Source organism: Bos mutus, chromosome 1 (genome assembly GCF_027580195.1).
Source record: "Bos mutus isolate GX-2022 chromosome 1, NWIPB_WYAK_1.1, whole genome shotgun sequence".
NCBI classification, from domain to species: domain Eukaryota; kingdom Metazoa; phylum Chordata; class Mammalia; order Artiodactyla; family Bovidae; genus Bos; species Bos mutus.
Genome location: NC_091617.1, coordinates 129,510,127 through 129,535,028, shown reverse-complemented (window position 1 = coordinate 129,535,028; position 24,902 = coordinate 129,510,127). Strand labels below are relative to the sequence as shown.

Genomic DNA, 24,902 nt, shown 5'->3' with positions numbered 1-24,902 from the left:
AAACCTTTCTCTTTTTTTTGGCCGTGTGCAGGCTTTCTCTAGCTGTGGCCAGTGAGGGCTACTCTGTAGTTGCAGTGTGTGGGCTTCTCTTTGCAGTGGCTTCTCCAGTGGCAGAGCACAGGCTCTAAATCACGGGCTCAGGAGTTGTTGCCCCCGGGCTTAGTTGCCCCATGGCATGTGGAATCTTCTCGGACCAGGGATGGAACTCATGTCCTCTGCATTGGCATGTGGATTCTTAACCACTGCACCACCAGGGAGCATTAGGCTGATTCCTTGAACCATATAGTTTCTCAGTGAAAATTGGTTAATAAAAGAAGGAAGTGGGTTGAGGAGCCCAGCCCTTTGTAAACCAACACTTGCCTATGAGGATTCTCTCTTCACCCAAGCAGGTCCTTTCAGAGCCTGGCTTAACTTGTTGACCAGTCTGTCCAATCCAATGTACATGTATGACCCCAGATCCAGGGGCAGGCCTGGTGCTACAATGCTAATGCCGAATGTCTATTAAATGGATTAATAATGATTACAGATATCACCAGGGGCTTCCATGCCTTCAAACCTAAGTCAGACAGACCTGTGCTGCCCTCCTGTGTCCCTGGTCCCCAGCCTACAGCAGCCCCAGGGCAGCTGCAGACTTGGTTTCTGAGGCTCCACAGCCTCCTTCCTCTGAAGGTCAGCCTCTGCCTCAGTTTCTACAAAGGAAGTCCACACTCAGTAGCCACCCCTGAGCTGTGCTGAGGACTTGGGGTCCCCAGGATCGCCCCTCGGTTGTCAGGGCCTCTCAGTTGGCCTTCACCCCACACCTTGCCCAGTTGCCATCCCACCCACGCCTCCTCTGACAGCAACCTCTCCCTGTAACTAGTCAGCTAAGCACCTGCCCCTCAGATCCCCTCCCCCTTGCCTGGTTGGCTTTCTTTTGCCACAATCCCATAATCCCTTCCTAGGGTACAGTATAGTTCCAACTCTCTGGTTTTTGGAGGGGCAGGTGTGCTATGCTGGGTCTTCACTGTGTGGCCTGGTCTTTCTCTAGCTGTGGCGTGCAGGCTTAGTTGCCTGCTGGCATGTGGAATCATCATAGTTCCCGGACAGGGATCAAACCTGCATCTCCTGCATTGGAAAGTGGATTCTTAACCACTGGAACCAGGGAAGTCCCTGGTTCCAACTGTTAATAGAGGGGGGTAGCCAAGCTTCCAGTTTGCCTATGACCAAGGAGTTTCTTGGGATGTGAGACTTTGAGTGCTAAACCCAGGACAATCCCTGGTAAACCAGGACAGTGGCTCCCCCTATTAGTAAGAATAAAAATTTTCACCTTGTTCTATAACAGCAATACTAATATTATCAGATAGGTGGCAGTTCTCAAACATTAGCAACCATCATAATCCCCCGGGAGACTCAGCAGGTCTGGGATGGAGCACTTGAGCTTCTCCCAAGTTCCTGGCACGTAATGCTGAGAACCCTGAATCAACCAACCCACATTACTCGGTCCGCACAGGGTACATGCGCCACACACACTGGTTATCAGCGAATGTTTCATGATACTAGCTTACAGCAAGCTAGGCACAGTGCTATTTGTGCATACTATCTCGTTTACTCTCCTTGGGCACCCATGAGGCAGGTGGTATGGTCCTTGTTTTATAGGAAGAGAAGACGAGGCCCAGGGACAGCCGGGGCTGATGGGGCCTGGCCTTGCCTGCGGGTCCATCTGGCTCCCAACCCAAGACCGTGCTGCGTACCGCCAACCCCTCCACGCCAAGGATGAGTTGGTCCCGCCAGCCACCCCACCCTCTTTTAATTTTAACTTGTTTGAGGCAAATCTTTCACTGCATCTCCCACATCCCCGCCTTCTTCCAAGTGAGCTGAATGCAGATCAACTTCCCCTGAGTGACTCAGCAGAGGCATTTTGAACCTAGATCACTGTCATTTTCCGGAGCTTCTGCGCTGGGCCTCCTTCCAGGGACACCGCCTGGCCTGTCTGCTGCCTTTTTCCAGACTTTCTTCCTGAGCAAGGCTGGCCAGCCAGCAGTTAGCACAACAGGTGAGACCCAGGGGCCCCAGGTGCAGTCTGGGGCCTCTGGCCTCCAGCCTGTGGGAGCAGCCTGCAGCCAGGGGCTGCTTGGGACCCCGCCTGGATCCTACATGAAGGTGACCTGGAGGAGCCCTTGATGCAGGCACCATAACCATTTTCTGAGTCAATATGACAACTTCCCCGACCCCCAAATGAATTCAGACTTCTGTTTCTTCTCTGCGGTTGGCGTTGCTGAGATTCTGATACTACTGATGTGCAAGGTGGCATGGGGAGGGGCCATGAGCATGGGTGCCCAAGTCTGGCCCAGCTGAGCTGCTGGCTGATGACTTTGGCAAGGTTCCCAACTGCTCTGTGCCTAGATTTCCTCATTTATCAGATTGTTTGGGTTTGAATTAGATATATATGCTTTAAGAATAATGGCTGGCACGTGTGTGCGTGCTCAGTCATATCCAACTCTTTGGAACCCAGAGGCTGTAGCCTGCCAGGCTCCTCTGTCAACGAGATTTCCCAGGAGTTATTACTAGAGAATTACTGGAGTGGGTTGCCATTTTCTACTCCAGGGGATCTTCCCAACCCAGGAATCAAAGCTGTGTCTTCTGCGTCTCCTGCATTGGCAGGTGGATTCTTTACCACTGTGCCACCTGGGAAGCCAATGGCTGGTATAGGGAATGTTTTATTTAAGTGTTAGCCGAAATTCCAGAATCAAATCAGTAAATGCTTCAGAGTGCCGACTGGTAACTACAGCCACCATTTATTGACCATAGGTGACCGCAACTGATCACCTACCAGTTATTGTGCTTTGCCTGGTTCACTTAAGACTTGGAGGAGCTGGGTGACTGCCCCAGTAAGTGAAGTGCTAGAATCCAGGCCAACCTGCCCCATGGGGTCCTCTTGCCTCCCTTGTGGGGCAGGCCTGGGCATCAACTGTCCTCCCTGGGATGGCCAGCCTGGAAGGCTCCACCTTATACCCCATCCTCTGACTTCTGCCCTCCCACCTCTCCCCGCCTGCCTCTCTCCCCCAAGTCCCTCCCTCCCACCCCCAGCCCAACTCTTCATCTGCAAGGCAGCCTCCAGGCTCTACTCACTCTACCTGTTACCCTCATTTCTCCAGGTCCAGGGCTACTCTGAGCTCTGCTCATACCCAGCTCCCCTTGTCAAGCCAAACATACTCTACCTTCATGAGAAGCCATTTGGATCCAACATCAAGAAGTTTCAAATCCTCTACCCTAAAAGTTCCATTCCTGGGGCCCTTTCCTAAAGAAATTGTCAAAGTTGCAAAGAATGGATGAACAAAGATGGTCTTTGCATTCATAAGACAAAAAAAAATTGAAAATGATCTAAGTGAACAGTAATTGGGCAAAATTAAATAAATAATGCAATACCTGTGATCAGCTAGTAAAGAGAAAATGTGTGAACCAGCATAAGAAATGTACATTTCCTATACTTTGACCACCCCTGGTTGTTATCATCTTTTTTGAAATGTCTGCTTAATGGACACGTGAAGAAAATGGCATCAAATTTCTATTTTATTTTTATTTCTTTGAGCACCAGTAGAATTGAGGACATTTTAAGTTTTTTATTTGTCAATTTTTATTCCTCAGAAATTGCTTATTCATGCTTATTTTCCTAGCATCTAACTAATCTTCTAATTTTATTTATGGTTTGTATCAGTCAGTTGAGTTGCTCAGTCGTGTCTGACTCTTTGTGACCCCATGAATCGCAGCACGCCAGGCCTTCCTGTCCATCACCAATTCCTGGAGTTTACCCAGACTCATGTCGGTCGAGTCCATGATGCCATCCAGCCATCTCATCCTCTGCCATCCCCTTCTCCTCCTGCCCTCAATCTTTCCCAGCATCAGGGTTTTTCCAATGAGTCAACTCTTCGCATGAGGTGGCCAAAGTATTGGAGTTTCAGCTTCAACATCAGTCCTTCTAATGAACACCCAGGACTGGTCTCCTTTAGGATGGACTGGTTGGATCTCCTTGCAGTCCAAGGGACTCTTCCTTGGACTCTCATACCATTGTAGTGAAGATTAAATGAGCTAATTCATAGAAAGCTCTAGAAACAATTCTGGCACCTAGTAGGTGTTCTGTCATCAATTTTACTTCATTGAAAATGTATTCTGGAGTTAAGAGTGAAATAAGTTTTAGCTTTCATGTTAAGCCAGCTGTCCCAATAAAAAGCCTGTGTCCAGTAGGCAATCTTTTTGTTGACCCCAGATTTCCAGGGGGAATTCCCTTCACAGAGCAGTAATCTGGGGGAAAGTTTGCTCCAAAGCACCCTGTGAACCCTCTCACCCAGAACTTTTCCCCTGGGCCAAGTTCAAGACCTCTGTCACAACAGGTTTCCTGATGGTAGGGGGCAGAGCCAAGTCACACTCAGTCGGACGCCATCTCCCTCTCTAGTCCAGCTTCAGGGCCTCCTGAATTCAGGGCCTCAGTCTTTGCATAAACCCCCACTTCACTTGGGCCTCAGGGGCCAATGAGATCCATATTTCTCTAACCACACCCCTCCCACAGCCAACTAAGTCTGTTTTGACATGGTCACTAGCTGCCCCCAGCTTGGCCAGCATACACCCCAGCAGGAGCCAGGGGAAGAACTTGCCCTGTGCTGGGGCATAGTGAGGGGGTGAGGGGTGCTCTAACCCTGGAGTGGGGGTACCCAGCCAGGCTTCCTGGCCACTGCTGGTTCCTGGATTCAGTCAGGGCCAGATTGCCTCTGTCTAATGCTCAGTGTTAATTTCTCTTCCTTGTCATTCACTTCTGCAAGGAAGTTCTTCAGAAGTGACGAGCGTTTTCACTGGGCCAGGGGTATAGTATCGAAGGCGGGGGAAGGAGATGGATTTATTGACACAGATATTTTCTTTTAGGTCAGCAGTCCCTAAACTTTTCAGCACCAGGGACCGATTCCGTAGAAGACAATTTTCCCACAGACTGGGGGAGACTTGATGGTTTCCAGATGATTCTCTTAAGGAACATGCAATCTAGATCCCTCGCATGTGCAGTTCACAGTCGGGTTCGTGCTTCGGTGAGAATCTAATGCTGTTGCTGACCTGACAGGAGGCAGCGCTCAGGCAGTACCAGGAGCGACGGGGAGCAGCTAGAAACACAGGTGAAGCTTTACTTGCTGGCTCACCGTCACGGCCTGCTGTTTGGCCTGGTTCCTAACAGGCCATGGACTGGTACCAGTCTGTGGCCCCGGGGGTTGGGGCCCCTGTTTTAGGCCAAGAGCTGAAATGCTACTTGTTGAGGGCTTGCTCTGCGCTGGGCAGGGCTGGGTCTGTTGCATGGGATGGGGAACCACTGCCAGACATTTGTGGGAATGATGCCCTGGGGCTGCACAGCAGCCAAGCCCAGAGCTGAGGGCTTCTGTCACCAAGCCTCCCCTCACTCGGCCCCCAGGAGGAGGACACTAAACTCCTCTCAGGAGAGGAACCTGAGCTTCAGAGATGTTAAACAGCTCTCTCCAGTTCTCAGAGGCCAGAGTGGCAAAGCCTGGGCCACAAGGGTGCCCTCCAAGCCAGCCCCAAACAGGGGTCTGAGGACACTGCCTCACTAACCATGGGGCCTTGGCAAGTTATTCCAGCTCTGTGGGTCGGGGTTCCCTCATGTGAAAACCAAACCCATATGACTACAGTCCTCTAATGCCATGAAGATTAAATGTTGATGAATCCACAGAGCTTATATGGTATGTGTCTGGCATATACAGAGTACATTCTCGATATTTCCTAGCTGTTGTTCTTGGCACTACCAACATGATGTTTGTAGTAGTAGCAGCACTAAGAGGTATGCGTTATCCCCATTTGAATGTCCCCTTGCCACAAGGCCAGTGTTCCTCTTGTCCACCAGGTGGCGCCATCGCAGAGCAGATGGGTCCCTTGCCAGCCTCACGTGGTGGGGTTGGTCCCAAAGGCCTCTGACTGGGCTCCCAGGGTAAGAGTCCTGGGATATCAAGGGTCAGACCCCTCTACCTTGCTCTCACTCCACCCTCTGGGTCTTTCTGCCTTCTAGAAGAGCAGCTTGTGCAGATACAGGTACACCGTGGGACCCAGGGTCTGGAGCATAGCAAGTTCACCATACATTTCACAAATGGTTCACACACGCCCAGGCTGGAGAACCCTCTTAGGAACCATGAGATGAACCCCAATACATACCCCGCTCTGGGTCTAAACACCCACACACCTAAGTCCCTGGCCTTTGACCAGGGCTGATCACCCTGTAACCAGCACTTAACAAAATGTTGAAAGGCTCTGCCTCAATCACAGATGGAGCTTATTAACAGGACAGATTCCAAAGCCCCACCTGGGCCAGTGGTTCACAAGTCCCTGGGAACTTGTGAGAAATGCAAATTTTCCCCACCCTGCTGCTGCTGCTAAGTCACTTCAGTCGTGTCCGACTCTGTGAGACCCCATAGACGGCAGCCCACCAGGCTCCCCCGTCCCTGGGATTCTCCAGGCAAGAACACTGGAGTGGGTTGCCATTTCCTTCTCCAATGCATGAAAGTGAAAAGTGAAAGTGAAGTTGCTCAGTCGTGTCCGACCCGTAGCGACCCCATGGACTGCAGCCTTCCAGGCTCCTCCGTCCATGGCACTTTCCAGGCAAGAGTACTGGAGTGGGGTGCCATTGCCTTCTCCGTCTCCCCACCCTAGACCCACTGAATCGGAGACTTGGGTGGGGTCAGTGACCTGTGGTTCACAAGCCCTCCAGGTGATTCAGATGCATTGGGAAGATTGAGATATACTGGCCAGCACTCTCTCCTCTTCTATGGCTGCAGGACTCCCTCTCTCCAGAGCTCCAGTGGGTCTACTTCCTTTTAAAAAAAATTTTTTTTTTCTTGTGACGAGAACTTTAAAATTTTTTTTAAATTTATTTGGCAGTGCCTGGTCTTAGTTGTGGCATTTGGGATCTTTCATGGCACGTGGGATCTAGTTTCCCAACTAGGGATTGAACCCAGGCGACCTGCATTGGGAGCACAGAGTCTTAGCCACTGGACCACGAGGGAAGTCCCATCATTCATAACTTCCAAGAGGCTGAACTGCTTTGTCAGGGGTGGTGGTGGTGGTTTGTGTGGTGTGCCACCTGACAGGGTTGTGACAGGTATTTTCACTTATGATGGTGCTCAGAGTTACTGTGGTTTTAGTTTTTAATCTTGATGGAAATGTGTAATGTTTTCATGACAGTTGTTTAGCAAATAGAACCCTGACTTGTGACAGCCAGTCTCATCAGATTTCACGATCTCTCTTGCCTCCAGCAGCTACACTATTTTTTTCCTCAAAGGGAGGTTGCACTGAGGTGGCCCTGTGACAGCATAAAGCGGGAGGAGATGCGGGTGGAGATGCAGGTCCTGCCCTCCTCCACCCCCTCCCACCATGATGTTATGAGAGCCCCTGCCCTCAAGAAGTGCCAGGCCTGGGAAGGCAGTGGCATGGTACCCGAAGGAATGGTTCTGTGCCTCTGATTCCCCCACTCTTTAGAAAGCTCAAATTCTCGAATAGATGAATAAACTTTTTGCAGAAAGTGTGAACTATTTGTTCCTTTCTCTCCAGGTCACCTCTAAGGGAGGAATTTCACAGAACTCAGCGTTGCCATCCAAATCCCCCACACATGTGGTGAAAAGGAAGCAATAGACTTATTTCCTGTGAAAATGGACCTGGTGGCATCTTGTAAACAAGGTTCTCTTCCTGATACTGGAAGGTCCCAGAAAACAAAAGATTTTTAAAATTTTAATTTCAGATAAATGTGTATGTTTCTCAGAAATGTGCAATCCAATTCTCATGATACTGTAAGTAAAAGAGTAGTGATTTGAATGGGTGTCCTGGGTGGCTAAGTGGTAAGGAATCTACCTGAAGTTCAGGAGACATGAGTTTGATCCCTGGATCAGGAAGATCCCCTGGAGAATGAAATGTCAACCCACTCGGGTATTCTTGCATGGGAAATCTCATGGGCAGAGGAGACTGGCAGGCTACAGTCCATGGGGTCACAAAAGAGTTGGACACAACTTAACAGCTAAACAACAACAAACTGAATTTGAGAGGGTAACAGGCAGGAAGGCCAGGGGTCTCCAAATAGAGGAAATAGCCTGCAAGTGTCAGACATTTTTATCTCTCTTAAGCGGCAGGAGGAAACAAACTAGCAATATTTTTTCCTTCTCTATACAAATTTAAAGAGAGGTTTCTCTTAAAATATTGTGTTGCCATAATAACACCCGGTTTCGCCTGAAGTTAGCTATTCTCGAGTCTAGAGATAACCAATGCCTTTTTCTTATGGAAATGTTTGTCTTAAGCTATGCTAATGTACTATGCCTTTACCCCAAACTCTGTCTCCAAGTCGGTTCGCCTCTTGGCCCAGAACCTACTTGACAAACCAGTATGGATATTGTTCCCCTAATCTATGTAAATGAAACTATTTGTATGGTGGTCTGCCCTTCTTCAAGATTCAAGTTAATCATTTTATGGCCCAGGATAAACCATTTATCCCAAAATGCATCTTATGGGTGAGGGGCCTGGTGCCATTCTGAATTTTAAGACATTGCTTTCTTTCATTAACAGACTGCTAGTGACTATATAACATCCAGCTAAAGACTAGCAGGGGGGTACTCTTTCTGCCCCCTTCTGATGCCTATGTCAGAAGCTTTCTCTATCTCCTTTATACTTCAATAAAACTTTATTACACAAAAGCTCTGAGCGATCAAGCCTCGTCTCTGGCCCCGGATTGAATTCTTCTCCTCCGGGGGCCAAGAATCCTGGTGTATTCGCATGATTCAACAACAACCTTTCAAATTGAATAGTGGCCCAAAAAGAGATATGTCCAAATCCTGAACTCCAGTACCTGTGAAGGTGACTTTATTTGGAATGAGGGTCTTTGCAGATGTAATTAAAGATCTAGTGATGAGATTATCCTGGATTTAGGGTGACCCCCAAACTTGATTCCCAGGTGGCTCAGTGGTAAAGAATCCATCTGCCAAGGAGAAGACTCAGGTTTGATCTCTGGGTTGGAAAGATCCCTGAAGAAGGAAATGGCAACCCACTCCAGTATTCTTGCCTGGGAAATCCCATGGACGGAGGAGCCTGGACGGCTACAGTCCATGAGGGCATAAAGAGTTGGACACGGCTGAGCGACTAAATGGCAGCAGCAGCTAAGTTTACTATCCAGTGTCTCACAAGAAAAAGGAGACAAGATCAAAGACACACAGAAGAAGCCAAGTGAGGACGAAGGCAGAGACTGGAGGATGAAGCTCCAGCTCAAGGAGCACCAAGTTTTGCTGAGAGCGTCCAGGACAAACTGTCCCGTCAACACCTTAGTTTCAGACTCCTGGCCTCCAGAACTAGGAGAGGGTGGGCTTCTGTTACTTTCATACGCCCAGTTTATAGTAATTTGTTCCATCAGCCCTAGGAAACCAACACATGTGCTACTTTATGGCAATAAATGGCAAAGCCTATGAAGAAAGTGATTTTCTGACAAAGTGTGTATTGCCGAATATGAACCATAGAGAGGTAGAAAACTTGAGGAATTCAGTGACAATAGAAGAACTTGGAAACACTGTTACGGATTTATCACTTTAAAAGGTACCATGCCAGGGCTTCCCTGGTGACTCAGTGGTAAAGAATCTGCCCGAGACATAGGTTCAGTCCCTGATCTAGGAAGATCCCTCATGCTGTGGAGCGACCAAGCCCATGCACCACAACTGCTGAGCCTACCCCCTAGCGCCCGTGCTCCACAAGAGAAGCCATTTCAATGAGAAGCCTGCACCACAATGAAGAGTAGCCCCCACTTGCTGCAACAAAAACCCACTGCAACCAAAAAAAAAAAAAGGCACCATGCCAGGACTTTGCTGGTGGTCCAGGGGTTAAGAATCTGCATTGTGATGCAGGGGACTCGGTTTTGATCCCTAGTAGGGCAACCCACTCCAGTATTCTTGCCTGGGAAATCCCATGGACAAAGGAGCCTGGCAGGCTACAGTCCATGACGTCACAAAAGAGTTAGTCGGACATGACTTAGCGACTCAACAGCAACAAGGGCTCAGATGGTAGCTGAGATGGTGCCCAGTAGCTCAGATGGTAAAGAATCTGCTTGCTAATACAGGAGACCAGGGTTCAATCCCTGGGTCAGAAAGACTCCCCTGGAGAAGGACATGGCAGCCCACTCTAGTACTCTTGCCTGGAGAATTCCATGGACAGAGGATCCTGGCGAGCTACAGTCCATAGGGTCACAAAGAGTCAGACACAACTGAGCGACTAACACACACAGGGGAACTGAGGTACTACAAACCATGGGTCAGCTAATCCCATGCACCGCAACTGCTGAGCCCGTGTACTCCAGAGCCTGCGAGCCACAGCTATAGAGAGCCCGTGTGCCTCACCGAACAATCCCACCTGACACAACAAAAACTTTATGTGCTGCAACTAAGACCCGAGGCAACCAGATAAATTAATAATAATAATAAAAAGGCACCATGCCAAGACTGTTTTACAGCTAACTTTTACTTAACTTCCCCCAAAGAAGCAATTTCCTCGTTATTCCAACTTTACAGAACTATAGAGAAAAGCCCCTGAGTAATTTCATGAAGCTAGAAATACCCTAGTATCAAAGTCTGGTGAAACAAGTAGAAAAAAATAAATAAGAAATTTCATGTGTGAAAATAGGGGCAAACATTAAAAGACACTCATAAACCCAGCTGAGTATAAAGAGAATACTTATTCCACACAAGGGATATTAAAAAGAGAGTTTTGGCAGAACCCCACAGGCCAAGGACAAGGGCAGAGTTGTCTAGCACCTGCTGTCCTTAAGGTGCCAGTCACCCGACCTCTGCCCACCCAAGAGGACCCCCCAGACCATGAGGTTACTTGAGGGGTTGAGGAGGAAGAATGCAGAGGCGTTTGGAAAGCGAGTGTTATCAGTGAGCGTAATCCCCATCATCACCACCACCTGGCCTTGCACTTCAAGTCAAAGGAGGGGCTCCTGACACCTGAGGGACACAGGACCTGATAAAGACTCAAGGTCAGCAACTGACTGGAGTTGCCCTTGTCTGACAGCAGATTATTGGTGAGGATTGTCTTTAAAAAAGGCCTGCACTTCAGATCTTCAGACCTTCAGCATTAGCCTGTGCCTATTTCCTGTGGGCCAGCAGTGGACCCCATGGAAAGAGTGGTATTTAGTAGAGATTCCCCACACCGGGAAAAAGGAGAGCCAGGGACTAAGAGGAGGGGTCAACACTTGCCAACACGAGGAGGCACAGCCTGGGTTAAAATCTCCACACAAGAGAGCCTCAGTGTTGGGGGAGAAGCCCCCCCTCAGTAACTGTGAATGCAACACACCCCAGGGTACCAACACCAGGTAACAAAGTACCAGATTAATAGGACCCCCACTCCTTATCTCTGCTCTCCCCCAGACAGTCCCTACAATGGTTAATTTTATGTGTTAACTTGACTGGAGCACGCAGTGCCCAGATATTTGGTTCAGTATGATTCTAGGTGTGTCTGTGAGCATGTTTCTGGATGAGATTAACACTTGAGTCCGTGTACTGAGAAAAGAGGATGGCCCTCCCCAGTGTGGGTGGACATCGTCCACTCCACTGAGGACCTGAATAGAATAAAAAGATGGAGGATGGGAGAATTCACTCTCTCTGCCTGACTGCTGAGCTGAGATAATCAGTCTTCTCCTGCCCTTGGCTTAGGAATTACACCATCTGTTCTGCTCCTCGGGCCTTTGGACCAGGCTGAGTCACAACCCCAGCTCTCCTGGGTTTCCCGCTTATAGACCCAGATGCAGGGACTTCTCAGCTTCCATGTGAGCTGTGAGCCACATGTGAGCCAATTCCTCATAAAAATTTATTTCAATATAAATATAGATATCCTACTGATTCTGTTTCTTTGAAGAATCCTGAGGAATACAGCCCCCAAAACAGCACTTAGGAAAGAAGTAAAACCCCTGTCCCCTTCTCAGATTTCCTAGTCAGAGGCAGAGCTAAAGGGAAGGAGACATTTGAATTAGATAAAACACTGTAGTTTTAAATATTGGATTGAATAGAGCTTTTTAGTTACTAAAATGAAACTCTCCTTAGACCAAAAATAATTATGAAAGCTGAAAGCTTTCCAAGATTTCATCCAGAGTGAAGGGGAGCACACCCAGCAAGTGGGCTTGAAGGACAGTGGAAAAATTTTGCTTTCTGCTTGTACCTTACTAAGTAGACATTTGAGCAATAAATTGCTTCCCCCAGGAATGCCAGTGTGGCTCAGTAGGAGGAGAAGTTAAAAATCATGTGGTCATATCTGTACATGTCATTTGATAGAATTCAGTACACTTTCCCAATAGGAAACACTGAATAAAATAGGACTAGTAAGAAACTCGGAGAAGGCAATGGCACCCCACTCCAGTACTCTTGCCTGGAAAATCCAGAGGAGCCTGGTAGGCTGCAGTCCATGGGGTCGCTAAGAGTCGGGCACGACTGGGCGACTTCACTTTCACTTTTCCCTTTCATGCATTGGAGAAGGAAATGGCAACCCACTCCAGTGTTCTTGCCTGGAGAATCCCAGGGACGGGGGAGCCTGGTGGGCTGCCGTCTATGGGGTCGCACAGAGTTGGACATGACTGAAGCAACTTAGCAGCAGCAGCAGCAGAAAGAAACTACCTAACATTTTAAAGACTGGGTGGGTACTAAAAACAAAACAAAAAATAGTACCTATTTTTATTTTAAAAATACAAAGAAAAACACAAATCATTCATATTCCCATAACCTAGAACTAATAAAACATTTGCTCATTGTTTTTTTTAAAGAACAGTTATTCTACTGCATAATCATACTTGTTAAGATTCAAATAATGTAGAAAAGCACAACTACACAACTGTGTAGTTGTAGAAATGTAGAAAAATGTAGAAAAATCATCATTAATGCTAGGTAAACATGTACCAACCTAGATAGTATATTGAAAAGCAGAGATATTACTTTGCCAACAAAGGTCCATCTAGTCAAGGCTACAGTTTTTCCAGTGGTCATGTGTGGATGTGAGAGTTGGACTCTGAAGAAAGCTGAATGCCGAAGAATTGATGCTTTTGAACTGTGGTGTTGGAGAAGACTCCTGAGAGTCCCTTGGACTGCAAGGAGATCCAACCAGTCCATACTAAAGGAGATCAGTCCTGGGTGTTCATTGGAAGGACGGATGCTGAAGCTGAAACTCCAATACTTTGGCCACCTCGTGCAAAGAGTTGACTCATTGGAAAAGACCCTGATGCTGGGAGGGATTGGGGGCAGGAGGAGAAGGGGACGACAGAGGATGAGATGGCTGGATGGCATCACTGACTCGATGGACGTGAGTCTGAGTGAACTCCAGGAGCTGGTGATGGACAGGGAGGCCTGGCGTGCTGCGATTCATGGGGTCGCAAAGAGTTGGACACAACTGAGTGACTGAACTGAAACATGTTCCCAAGTACCTTTCAATATAGTCTTCCACGGTGGCTCAGATGGTAAGGCATCTGCCTACAATGTGGGAGACCCAGGTTCAATCCCTGGGTAGGGAAGATCCCCTGGAGAAGGAAATGGCAACCCACTCCAGTACTCTTGCCTAAAAAATTCCATGGACAGAGGAGCCTGGTGGGCTACAGTCCAAAGAGTCGCACATGACTGAGTGACTTCACACTCACTCACCTTTCAATACATATTTACAGTAGATATACTTACATAAGTGAGAATTTAATTTTACTTAAATTTACACCTATTGAATGAGGAATATAGGCCTTTCCTTGTAATGTCTGCATCTGGTTTTGGTATTAAGGTAATACTGGCTTTGTAAAATGAATTGGGAAGTGTTTTCTACTTCCTCCTTTTCTAAAGGAGTTTGTATGGCATTGGTTTTTACTTGTAAAATGTTTTATAGAATTCATCAGTGACGCCTCTTGGGCCTGGGGTTTTCGACACGTTTTTGTGTGTGTGTTTTTTTAAACAGGCACGCAGTGTTATTGTTACAGAACCGTTGAATACAACTTATAAACAAGCCAAGACGGCGTTAAGGGGAGATGCAGTAGGAGGTCACGGAGGCCGGAGAGGATCAAGGCGGCGCCTTCCGGGCTCGGTCCTGGAGGGGCTCAGGCTGCCGCCGCCGAAGGAGCTGGGCTGGCGGAAAGTTGGCTGCTTGTGGAGGCCTCGGGGCTTCACCAGCAGCTCCTGGATGAAGCCCTCTGTGGGGTTCGTGCACGACTTTAGAAGATCCCTGGCTGTTCTGGCTTCTCTCCTCTTCGCTCTCTAGTTTCAACAATTCACGATGTTGACCTCATTGTCTGCCTCCCTGCGCTGTACAACTCCTCCAAGCGCCCGTCGATCCACTTCTCCACCTCCAGGCTTAGCTGCAGCTCCAGCCGGTCATACTTGCCGGTGACGCGCACGTGTCACTTTTGCAGCGACCCTCCCCCCGCCCCAACCCCGGCCCGCGATGGAGACTGCAGCTTGCTCAGCGTCCGCTCGCCCAGCCGCTGAACTCCTAGAAGGTCCTGGCCCGGCCCCTGCGCCGCGCTGTGCGCTTTGGCCTAGCGCCCGGTCGGGTCGTGGCCTTTTTTGGCAAGTTTTAAATTACAAATTCAATTTTTGACGTTAATAAAGGGCTATCCAAACTTCCTGTTTCTTTTTGTGCCAGTTTAAGTAGTTTTTGTCTTTAAGAGAACTGGTCCTTTTCATCTAGATTGCCCAATTTTTTGGCATAAGGTTAATTATAATACTTGATTCCCTTACTATCCTTTTAGTATTTGTCGAGACTATTGTGATGTTCCCACTTTCATTCCTAATATTAATATTTTATGTCTTCTTTCTTTTTTTTCCCCCTTTGTCAGTTTAGCCAAAAGCTTATCAATTTTGCTGACATTTTAAAAGAACCAGTTTTTGGCTTCATTGATTTTTCACTATTGTTGGCCTATGTGCTATTTCATTAATTACTGCGCTTGTCTTTATGATTTCCTTCCTCGCTTACTTTATGTTTCAAATTGTACTTTGTTATATAATTTCTTGAGGTAGGGTCACAGGTCATTGGCTTTAGATCTTTCTTCTTTCTAATATAAGCATTTAAAGATGTGAATTTTCCTCTTATTTATCTGCATCTCACAAAATATTAGGTCTTCCCAGGTGGCGCTAGTGGTATCAAACCCATTTCCCAACGCAGGAGACATAAGAGAAGTAGATTCAGTCCCTGGATGGGGAAGATCCCTGGAGCGGGAAACAGCAACCCACTCCAGTATTCTTGCCTGGAAAATTCCATGGACAGAGGAGCCTGGCAGGCTACAATCCATGGGGTCTCAAAGAATCAGACAGGACCAAGCAACTTAGCACAAAATATTGTAATTTTAATGTTATTTTATAAAAGATTTAAATATTTTTCAATTTCCCATGTGATTTTTTTTTTGGCTCATGGATTATATAGAAGTGTTTTTTCATTTCTAAATATTCAGTTCTTTCTAGTTACTGTTGTTGAGCTCTGATTTAATTCCACTGTGACAGAGAATATAGTCTGTATAATTTCAATCCTTTTAATTTTACTGCTTAGCACCTGGTGTAAGTAAGTAGTCAGCCATTTTGTGATGCAACGTCCTGCAAATATCAGTTAAGTCAAAGTGTAATAGTGTGGCTCACATCCTCTATATCTGTTGATTTTATGTCTGGTTCTACCAATTGGTGAGGGAAGGGTGTTAAAACCTCCAATTATGTATGAAGCATTGTCAGTTCGCTCTTTGCTTAATTTTTTTTAATAGTAGAAAAGGCAGAAAAGGGAAAGAATACCAGATGGAACACATTGAAAGCAAAAGGGTGATACAGTAGACTTAAAGCCAAACATGTCAGTTATCACTTAAATACAAAAGGATCAAATTCTATGATTAAAGATAGAGATTTCTAATTAGTTTATTTAAACGACCCAACTTTATATATATGAGACACATTTTAAATATAAGAACACAGATAAGTTGAAAGTAAAAGGATAGAAAAAGATATATCACACAAACAGAAACAGTAAGCACAGAAAGCTGGAGTGGTTATATTCATATTCAAGACAAGGTGAACTCTCAGAGATACAGGGACATTTTATAATAATGGTGAATTCAAGAGACAGGCCTTCCCAGGTGGAGCTAGTGGTAAAGAATACGCCTGCCAAAGCAGGAGACATAAGAGACAAAGGTTCGACCCCTGGGTCAAGAAGATCCCCTGGAGGAGTAAATGGTACCCTACTCCAGTATTCTTGCCTGAAAAATCCCATGGACAGAGAGGCCTGGTGGGCTACAGTCCAAGGAGTTGCAAAGAGTTAGACCCAACTCAAGAGTCTGAGCATACAACACAAACATCAAGAGACAATTATAAATGTGTATGTGCCCAATATCACAGCTTTAAAATCCATGAAACAATATTTGACAGAATTAAAAGAAGGAAGAGACAAACCAATAGTCACAAAACATTTTAACTTTCCTCACAATACCTTAAGAAGAGTGAGACAAAAAATTAGTAAGGATATGGAGTTCTAATCTATAGTATTAATCTTTTTGATCTAAGTGTCATATATAGAATATGATACCTACCAACTGCAGAATGAAATTTATATGCAAGCCCCCATGAAACTAAGAGTATATTTGTTGTTGTTCAGTCAGAATCCGTGTCCGACTCTTTGTGACCCCATGGACTGCAGCATGCCAGGCTCCCCTGTCCTTCACTGTCACTCAAGAGTTTGCTCAAACTCATGTCCATTGAGTCAGTGATCCTATCTGACCATCTCATCCTCTGTCGCCCCCTTCTCCTCCTACCCTCAATCTTTCCCAGCATCAGGGTCTTTTCCAATGAGTAAGCTCTTCAGATCAGGTTGCCAAAGTATTGGAGCTTCAGCTTCAGCATCAGTCCTTCCAATGAGTATTCAGGGCTGATTTTCTTTAGGATTGACTAGTTTGATCTGCTTGCAGGCAAGAAACTCTCAAGAGTTTTCTCCAGCACCACAGCTCAAAAGCATCAGTTCTTCAGTGCTCAGCTTTCTTTATGGTTCAGCTTTCACATCTGTACATGACTACTGGAAAACCATAGCTTTGATTAGGTGGACCTTTATTGGCAAAGTGATGTCTCTGCTTTTTAATATGCTGTCTAGGCTTGTCATAGCTTTCCTTCCAAGGAGCAAATGTCTTTTAATTTCGTGGCTGCAGTTAGTGTTCACAGTGGTTTTGGAGCCCAAGAAAATAAAGTCTGTTAAAGCTTCCACTTTTCCCCTTCTAATTGCCATGAAGTGATGGAACTGGACGTCATGATCTTAGTTTTTTGAATGTTGAGTTTTAAGCCAGCTTTTTCACTCTCCTCTTTCACCCTTATCAAGAGACTCTTTAGTTCCTCTTGTCTTTCTGCTGTTAGAATAGTATCATCTAAATATCTAAGGTTGCTGAAATTTCTCCTGGCAATCAGCTTATCATTCATCCAGGCTGGCATTTCATATGATGTACTCTGCATGTAAGTTAAATAAGTTAAATAAGCTGCCAATATACACCCTTGTCTTACTCCTTTCCCAATTTTGAGCCAGTCAGTTGTTCCATGCCCAGTTCTAACTGTTGCTTCTTGACCTGCATACAGGTTTCTGAGGAGGCAGTAAAGGTGGTCTAGTATTCTCATCTCTTTAAGAATTTTCCACAGTTTGTTGTCAATTAAGCAAAAGTAGATGTTTTTCTGGAATTCCCTTGCTTTCTCTATGATCCAATGAAGGTTGGCAATTTGATTTCTGGTTCCTCTGCCTTTTCTAAACCCAGCTAGTACATCTTGAAGTTCTCAGTTCACATACTGCTGAAGCCTAACTTGAAGGCTTTTGGGCGTAACCTTACATATGAAATGAGCACAGTATGGCAGTTTAACATTCTTTGGCATTGCCTTTCTTTAAGATTGAAATGAAAGACAGAGTGTGTGCTGGATCATAAAACAAAACAGCATATATCTGAGGATTGAAATTATACAAAAATTTTTCTCTAACCACAATGGAATCAAATGAAAAAAAATCAATAATGAACATACTGAAAATTTCCAACTATTTAAAAATTAAATAGAAAATTCTAAATAATCAATGGATCAAAGAGAAAACCATAATGGAAAATAGAACAGTTTTTAACTGACAAATAAAGAAACCATAACATATTGAACATAAACCTGACATTGTTGTTGTTCAGTCACTCAGTCACGTCCAACTCTTTGCGACCCCATGGACTATAGTACGCCAGGCTTCCCTGACCTTCACTATGTCCTGGAGTTTACTCAAACTCATGTCCACTGAGTTGATGATACCATCCAACCATTCATCAGCTGTCACCCCATTTTCCTCCTGCCCTCAATCTTTCCCAGCTGACATAAGAATAAATAAAATACAGGAATAGTCATAGGTGTTAGTGAAGTTAAATTAATAATTAATAACTTTTCCACAAAGAAAACCCTAAACCCAAATGACTTGATTTCTACCAAACATCAAAGGAAGATACATTACAAACCAAACAAAAACTTTTTCAAAGACAGAGGAAAATGAAACTTCTCCCTCATTTAAGAGGACAGGATAATCCTGATATCACAAATCAACAAGGGAAGAAAATTACAAGAATGGAATATTTCAGACCTATGTTGCTCATGAATACAGATGCCAACATTCTATTAGCAAAACATTAGCAAATCAAATAATTCTAATAAGGTAGAACGATAATATCTAATGATAAACAAGTTTTATCCTAGGCCTGCAGGGTCAAATATATACATCCATTTAATTAATATCCACAAATCAATCACCATAGTTTGCGGCATTTACTGAAAAAAAAAGGGGAGGACTGCATAATCATCCCCATAGATTCAGAAAAAGCACTTACTCAAATTTAACATCAAATTCAGCCAACTAATATAAAAGAAGTTTCTTAATCTGATGAAGCACATCCTTAAAGAATTACAGTTAAATCACACACAATGATAAAATATTGAATGCTTTAACATCAGGAACAAAACAAGAATTTTACTCTTGTTCTATTCAGCATTGTAGTGGAAGCCCTAGCCATTCCAAAAAGGCAATGAAAAGAAACTAGAGACATAAAGATTGGAAAGGAAGACATAAAAATGTGCTAATTGGCAGACAACATGATTATATTTGTGTAGTATCTAAAAGAATATACAAACTAATAAGTTGACTTGGTGAATACAAGTTCAAAATTTAAAAAAAAATCTATTGTATTTCTATCTACTGGTCACAAAGTACTAGAAAATAAAATTTAAAAATCAACACACTTACCATAGCAACAAAAATATTTAAAACCTAGGAAAAGCTCTTTAAAAATTATGCAAGTCCTCTATTCTAAAAGTTACAGACATTGTCCTAAACAAATAAATTAACAAAACCAACCCACAAACTACAGAAGACCTTACCAAATGAATAGATGTAACATGGTCATATGTTCATGATTAGAAAACTCAGTCATAAACTGTGAACTTCCAGATGTTCAAGCTGGCTTTAGAAAAGGCAGAGGAACCAGAGATCAAATTGCCAACTTCCGCTGGATCATCAAAAAAATAAGACAGTTCCACAAAAACATCTATTTCTGTTTTATTGACTATGCCAAAGCCTTTGACTGTGTGGATCACAATAAACTGTGGAAAATTCTAAAAGAGATGGGAATACCAGACCACCTGACCTGCCTCTTGAGAAATCTGTATGCAGGTCAGGAAGCAACAGTTAGAACTGGACATGGAAAAACAGACTGGTTCCAAATAGGAAAAGGAGTACATCAAGGCTGTATATTGTCACCCTGCGTATTTAACTTATATGCAGAGTACATCATGAGAAACTCTGGGCTGGAAGAAACACAAGCTGGAATCAAGATTGCCGGGACAAATATCAATAACTTCAGATATGCAGATGATACCACCCTTATGGCAGAAAGTGAAGAACTTAAGAGCTACTTGATGAAAGTGAAAGAGGAGGGTGAAAAAGTTGGCTTAAAGCTAAACATTCAGAAAACGAAGATCATGTCATCCGGTCCCATCACTTCATGGCAAATAGATGGGGAAACAGTGGAAACAGTGACAGATTTTATTTTGGGGGGCTTTAAAATCACTGCAGATGGTGGCTGCACCCATGAAATTAAAAGACACTTACTCCTTGGCAGGAAAGTTATGACCAGCCTAGACAGCATGGTAAAAAGCAGAGACATTACTTTGCCAACAAAGGTCCGTCTAGTCAAGGCTATAGTTTTTCCAATAGTCATGTATGGATGTGAGAGTTGGACTATAAAAAAAGCTGACCACCGAAGAATTGATGCTTTTGAATGTGGTGTTGGAGAAGACTCTTGAGAGTCCCTTGGACTACAAGGAGATCCAACCAGTCCATCCTAAAGGAGATCAGTCCTGAGTGTTCATTGGAAGGACTGATGTTGAAGCTGAAACTCCAATACTTTGGCCACCTGATGCGAAGAACTGACTCATTTGAAAAGACTCTGATGCTGGGGAAGATTGAAGGCAGGAGGAGAAGGGAATGACAGAGGGTAAGATGGTTGGATGGCATCACTGACTCAATGGACGTGAGTTTGAGTAAACTCTGGGAGTTGGTGATGGACAGGGAGGCCGGGTGTGCTGCAGTCCATGGGGTCACGAAGAGTCAGACATGACTGAGCGACAACTAAACTGACCTGAGGCAAAGTTTGAAAACAGGCCATGATCTCTCCCCTCTAGCATTAAGCCCTGTATATTCTGATCTGCCCCATTTGAGTGAGAATAAGTGACGTGCTTTTAGCCAACAGAACATGGAAAAGGTGACAGGCTATCACTCTTGTGATTATGTTGTGATAAATATAGGCAGTCCTCACTTTGCACAGTAGTGTAGGACAAGTTGAAACTGTTCACAGTGACTTTAATAATCTTAGCCTTAATAATAATCTTAATCTTAATAACCTTAATAATCTTAATCTTAAGGAGAAAAATTGTGATTATTCCGTGACCTTTAAAAATGTTTGAGAGGGGACTTCCCTGGTGGCTCAATGGTAAGGAATCTACCTGCCAAGGCAGGAGACACGGGTTCAATACTCGGTCCAGGAAGATCCCACATGTTGCAGAGCACCTAAGCTGGTACACCACAGCTATTGCACCCACCGAAATTATTGAAGCCCACAAGCCTAAAGCCTGTGCTCCACAACAAGAGAGCCCACTGCAATAAGCCTGTGTACCATAACAAGAGTGCCACCCCTGCTCACTGCAACTAGAGAAAGCCTGCACACAGCAACGAGGAGCCAGCGCAGGCAACAGTAAATAACTAAATCTGGAAAAGACATAACAGCATAGACATATTATTTTAAAAAGAAGTTTGACAAAGCATTAAAATCTTCCTTGAAAGTGAAAGTGTTAGTTGCTCCGTTGTGTCCGACTCTGCGACCCCATGGATTGCAGCCCTCAAGGCACCTCTGACCATAGATTTCTCCAGGCAAGAGTACTAGAGTGGATAGCCATTCCCTTCTCCAGGGGATCTTCCCAATCCAGGGATTGAACCCAGGTGTCTTGCTCTGCAAGTGGATTCTTCACTGTCTGAGCCACCAGGGAAGCCCCAACTCTTCCATACTGTTAATTATAAATATGTCAGGAAATGAGAAAAATAATAAAATTAATATGGATTCAGAACATTGCTATTTAAAATAGCAGAGACATTAGCAGTATCTACTAAGACTAAAAATCCTCATATCCTATTACCAAGCAATTCCACACAAGACCAAGAGAATATATGTCTACCTAAAATATTTAGGTTGGTGCAAAAGTAATTTTGATTTTTGCATTATTAAACTTTGCTGTTTGACATTGGAATACATTCTTAAATAAATGTTGTTATGTTATACATCATTTTAATGTGCATTTCTCACTTTTGCTAATTTATTTTTTGCTAATGATTTATTATTTGATGTTTACTTTATATTTATTTTAGACTAGGGAAATGTTAGACAAAAAAGAAAATTTGAGCACTTTTCTTATATTCGAGTTCAAAATGGGTCATAAAGCAACAGAGACAACTCACAACATCAACAACATGTTTGGCCCAGGAACTGCTAACGAACGAACAGTGCCATGGTGGTTCAAGAAGTTTTGCAAAGCAGACCAGAGCCTTGAAGATGAGGAGTGCAGTGGCCGGCCATTGGACGTTGACAGTGACCAGTTGAGAGGATCATCGAAGCTGATTCTCTTACAACTACGTGAGAATTTGCCAAAGAACTCAACATCGACCATTCTATGGTTGTTCAGCATTTGAAGAAAATTAGAACGGTGAAGGCAATGGCACCCCACTCCAGTACTCTTGCCTGGAAAATCCCATGGGTGGAGGAGCCTGGTAGGCTGCAGTCCATGGGGTCTCGAAGAGTCGGACACAACTGAGCGACTTTACTTTCACTTTTCACTTTCATGCATTGGAGAAGGAAATGGCAACCCACTCCAGTGTTCTTGCCTGGAGAATTCCAGGGATAGGGGAGCCTGGTGGGCTGCCGTCTCTGGGGTCACACAGAGTCGGACACGACTGAAGCGACTTAGTAGTAGCAGTAGTAGCAGTAGAAAGGTGAAAAACCTCAATAAGTGGGAGCCTCATGTACTGACTACAAATCAAAAAATATCATCATTCTGAAGTGTCATCTTCTCTTATTCTACACAGCAACAATGAACCATTTCTCCATTGGATAGTGATGTGCGATGAAAAGTGGATTGTATTCAACAACCGGCAATGACCAGCTCAGTGGTTGGACTGAGAAGAAGCTCCAAAACACTTCCCAAAGACAAGCTTGCACCAAAAAAGGTCATGGTCATTATTTGGTGGCATGCTGCCTGTCTGATCCGCTACAGCTTTCTGAATCTTGGCAAAACCATTACATCTAAGAAGTATGCTGAATTGCTAATCCTGCTTATGATGCCAGCTGTCTTGCTATTCACACTGTCTGCACTGTTTGCTGAACCCAGGGTAGATAAGAGGCTGGAAGAAGACACGAGGAGCCGCAGGAACTGCAGATGTGTTTATTCTCTCCTGGCTGGCACAGCAACCATAACACAGCCTCTCTCCTGGCTGATGCAGCAGCTGTAGCAGCAGCTACAACATAACCATAACATAGCCATAACACAGCCATAACATAACCACGATGCCACCCCAATGTAGCCCCAATGCAACAGCAAAGCCTTACCAGATGGTGCCCATACAGGCGTACTGCACAAAGTAGCCCAACCAAGCAAGCGCATGCACAGTGCCATAAGCGATCTCAGCTGTTACACAACCATGCAAAGTAATTTTTCACAGAACATGGGCCAAGAGGGCATGAGAGCATGGGGCAAGAGTGCCTGGCTGGCACCATCTTGTTAACTTCCCCACATATGCTCAGCAAGTTGATGAGATGCACTGAAAACTGCAATGCCTGCAGCCAGCATCGTCAACAGAAACGGCCCAGTTCTTCTCCACAACAGCACCCAACCAAATGTCACCCAACCAATGCTTCAAAAGTTGAACCAATTGGGCTACAAAGTTTTGCCTTAAGGGCCATATTCACCTGACCTCTTACCAGTCGACCAGAATTCCTTCATCTCAACAACTTTTTACAGGGAAACTGCTTCCACAACCAATGGGAGGAAGAAAATGCTTTCCAAGATTCATCAAATCCCGAAACACGGATTTTTATGCTACAGGAATGACCAAATTTATTTATTTTTGACAACATTGTGTTGATTGTTATATTTTCTATTTTGATTAATAAAGATGTGTTTGGGCCTAGTTATAATGATTCAAAATTCACAGTCAAAAACCACAATTACTTTGTCACCAACCTAATACAAGTGTAATAATTTTCATAGCAGTTTTATTTATAATAGCAAAAAACTCTTTAAAAATCTACTAAATTTCTGCCTTCAGAAAAATGGATCAATAAATTTTAGCATCTGTTCAATTGTGTCTGACTGTTTGGAATCCAGTGGACTGTAACCCACCAGGCTCCTCTGTCTATAGAATTTTCCAGGCAAGAATACTGGAGTGGGTTGCTATTTCCGTCTCCAGGGGATCTTCCCCACCCAGGGATCAAATCCTCATCTCTTGCAATGGCAGGTGGATTGTTTACCACCAGCGCCACCTGGGAAGCCCAAATTGTACTACATCCATACAATGGACTGTTACAAGGCATTTAAAAATCACACATGCAATAACACAGATTAATATTTAATAACTAAAACATTAAGTTGAGCAAAAAAGCTGTATACACAAAAGTATATATACTATTGGGATACTGTTGGATTTGATTTATATGAAATTTTATATGAATTTTATATGAAATTTATATTTTATTGGCACATCTACCAATGGTAATAGAAATCAGAAGAGTAGTTACCTCTGGACATGAGTGTTAACTGGAAAGAAGCAGGTGGAAAATTTCTGGAGTGATAAAGATGTTCCATATCTAAATCTGGTGATAACACTGATGTATAATTGGTTCAGTTCAATTCAGTTCAGTCGCTCAGTCATGTCCAACTCTTTGTGACCCCATGAATTGCAGCACGCCAGGCCTCCCTGTCCATCACCAACTCCCGGAGTTCACTCAGACTCACATCCATCGAGTCAGTGATGCCATCCAGCCATCTCATCCTCTGTCGTCCCCTTCTCCTCCCTGCCCCAATCCCTCCCAGCATCAGGGTCTTTTCCAATGAGTCAGCTCTTCGCATGAGGTGGCCAAAGTACTGGAGTTTCAGCTTTAGCATCATTCCTTCCAAAGAAATCCCAGGACTGATCTCCTTCAGAATGGACTGGTTGGATCTCCTTGCAGTCCAAGGGACTCTCAAGAGTCTTCTCCAAAACCACACTTCAAAAACATCAATTCTTCGGCGCTCAGCCTTCTTCACAGTCCAACTCTCACATCCATGCATGAC

General features: G+C 44.7%; 1 pseudogene; it reads right to left on the bottom strand.

The window, feature by feature from the left end:
* Window positions 1-14,064: 14,064 nt before the first annotated feature.
* Window positions 14,065-23,573, bottom strand: LOC102279137 (protein phosphatase 1 regulatory subunit 14A-like; annotated as a pseudogene).
* Between the last annotated feature and the right edge of the window lie 1,329 nt (window positions 23,574-24,902).